Here is a 3,508-nt window from a genome sequence, read left to right on the forward strand (position 1 = left end):
GAACAGAGGATGTCAGCTTAGCAACCATCCCCTCCAAACTCCAGCGGGTAAAGACATTCTTTTAATTCGATTATTTGCTGCAGCATGTACGTGTGAGCTTCAGCGGCATGTCACAAAGGTCACCGGCTGCCAGATCAGACCACTGACGAGTGTCTCTGTCACTCGTCGTGTTCTAGTTCCTTGAGCGCGTCGCCAAAGACCCACAATGGGTTTCCTTTGTTCTCTCTTGGTGGTTCTCCAAATGAAACTGGGTTTGACGGTGAAGGAACAATACGTCTCAGTAGCGGGAACAGCTACCCAGCCCTCAGGGGAGGGTTGGGGTTAGTGGGTGGTGGGATCCTCTATTAAAACTTCCTCTATTAATAAAATGTATTATTATTATTATTATTATTATTACTTTTTGGTTTTGCTTTGAGTCTTTCCATGTCTTCCAAGTGGCTCTAACTATGTCGGGGGTCAACGGTGTTGCTTGCCAGGAAACCCCACTGATACTGGGCCATAAAAATAAATGAATTGACTCTTTGTCCTTCTCAGAACTGAAAAATCTTCCAATAGAACTGATTCAAGAAGTCGAGAAACTTACTTTTCAATACCATCACATTCCAATCTCCAAATCTCCAGATGATTTGTTTCAGTATGTGTATATATTTTCTACGTGACCAGCTTCATATTTGTATATCAGAATCAATAGCTCTTCATGGGACAGCATTGAGACATCAAATATATATTTTTTTTTAGATCAGTGTGTCTTTTGAGGCAGGAAAAAAGCCAGGTCGCTTCCCTAGCATAATAATAATAATAATCAATTTACCCTTAGAAATTGCTTGAGATAAATTGATTTGGAAAAATGACATTATTCTCACTCTGGCAGATTTTCCCCTCTTGTTTTATCAAAACTGACATTTTAAGACTATATTACAGAGTTACAGACTTTTTTTCCACTAAAATAACAAAACCGACAGTACATTTCTACGTCTAATCAATACTACGTAGTATGTAGTCAAAGCTTGATTCCATATTATCCCTCTGTGCCATAGAGTTCCATTGTCCAACAGCTATTAAAAACACATCAGCGAGCCACACTGTTGCACTTTCCCGTCATTATCATAAACAAACACGCTGTCGTTTGGTTTGACTCAATCCCGCAGACACCTCCGTGCTGGCGTTTACTCATCAGGGCACCAAATATGAATCAGTCCACTGCCAAAAATTGTCCCCAACAAACGGACTGTTTCCATGTGTTTGAGTAACATTGGCTTGACACTACAGTGCCCATGCAGCCATGCATAGAAATGACTTTACCTTTATCCCAAAATCAAACCCTATATTTGCGACCGTATGTATGTTTTTCTTCATCTTTGAGGGGAAGTGCTGCAGACGGGGGAGGGGGGTCAGAATAGCTGGTATTCGCTTTTGCTTGTGTTTATTCATAAGGTAAAAATATAATGATGGCAGCCTTGTCCACTAAACCCTCTGTCTACATACAGTCAGAATTCTATATGGATAAGAATGATGTCATTCACACTTCTTTGTCTTTCACGTGTTGTTAGGCTCGTGCATGCACTTTGGTACACACACATTTGTGTGACAGCGGGTGATGGTTGAGCAAATCAATCCTATTTTGATGCATTTTAAGAACAGCCTGCAGTGCTTGCTCCTAACATACGATTCAGTCGATGCTGGATGGGCATGCACGACTCACACACACACACACACACACACACACTTTCTTTCTCTCACACACACACACACACACACACACACACACACACTTTCTAACAAAAACACAATTATCATCTTATGGCCCCTCTACCCCAAACATTCCCAATCCAGTTATGTCAATGGAAAACGGAATGTGTGACATCATCACCCAAACCCCCCACCTACACATACACACAAACACACAAAACTATTAGTGTGTTGACTGTCAGTTGCACGGACGGTCGCAGCGTGTGTTTCTTCTGATTCCATGCCAACCAGAAAGAGAGCGAGGGGGGGTAGAGAGACTGTACATGTGAATGGGCCACAGCACCTCATCATGAGAGAGAGAGGGGCATGAATGAACTTTGTTAAACTGGAGACTCTCGTAGCAGTCACACACACACACACTCATTACTCCAGTGTGACTCAGCGGGGTGACTGATGTTTGTATCGCTCAGTGGCCCCGTCGCTCTCGGCTGCCGTGGAAACTGTGGCGTCTTGAATAACTATAATATCATTAATGTGTCCGCTTCCACTTCTGCCCTGTTATTTTAATCTCAGTGCGTGTACACATACATCTGTGTCTGTGTGTGTGTGTGCCAGTGTGTGAAAGAAAATATACAGTATGAAGTGTGTGTTTCTCTGTGTAGCAGTGTATGATACTGTGTGTTTGAAGTAAGGGATGGCACAGTTGTGTGTCTGTTATTTTAAATATTTGTGCATCATTATGACAGGATATTTTGTGTGTGTGTGGTGAGTGTGTGTGTGTGTGTAAGCAATTGCGAGAGTAAGATAAATTATGCGAGTGTTATTTTGGGCTCTATGACAATGTAAGGAGAGGATTAGGCAAAGTTTCCCTGTTTCTAAGATAATGTTTGAGTTGTGCCAATTACCTCCAAACATTAAACACATTGACAAGCGCACACAGGCACACACGCGAGCACGAGCACACACACACACACACACACACACACACACACACACCACTCTTTGAGTTAATCAAGGTCATTATTTTGTTGTGTTTTACATGTTTTTTGTGAACATATGTGCACTAGTAACATACATCAGGTACACATATTGGTGTTTGACTGTATTTTAGGTCTTTATACTGTTTCAGACACACACACACACACACACACACACACACACACACACACAGAGAAAGAGAGCAAGATAGAAAGTGAGAGAGAGAACAGTTAGCTACTTTAGATTGACAGGAGGAAAGTGGAGTTTCCACAAGCTGTGCACTTACGAGGACACACACACAGACACATGCACATATGAAGGAGTGGAAATGCTGAGGAAGGGTCCACAACAATAAAGCCCCAGAGTGTGTTCTCCTGAACTCATCTGACAGTCTGCACACTGAGCAAAGATCACCACCATATCACCATGTCAATTTAATTCTGCTTACTCACAATTAAACACTTGAACCATAAACTGCATTAAAACACATTTCCATTGTGTTAAAACTGCAGAAACTACTGCTGAGTGATCATGGAACTAGTGCTGAAGTGTTTGGAAATGGATAACTGATAAAGTATAGGACTTTCTGTTAATGTCAGCATCTATTGCTCGAGACTGTTTTATACAAAGGCTGAGGCGAACGTAGAAACAAGGTTGCTTAATAAAGCCCCAAATATATACATGCAATTTAAGGAACTGTCAAAACTGAAGACAATATTCACATACGCAAGACACACCGCTCATAGAGCAGAAGCTGCGGTGTTGTTTTTGCGAAAGAGAGGAATACAAAGAGAAAATCAAACGCACAATTACGATGTCACAGAGGATGCAGAAAGAATAC

Source organism: Scophthalmus maximus, chromosome 2, assembly GCF_022379125.1.
Source record: "Scophthalmus maximus strain ysfricsl-2021 chromosome 2, ASM2237912v1, whole genome shotgun sequence".
NCBI classification, from domain to species: Eukaryota; Metazoa; Chordata; class Actinopteri; order Pleuronectiformes; family Scophthalmidae; genus Scophthalmus; species Scophthalmus maximus.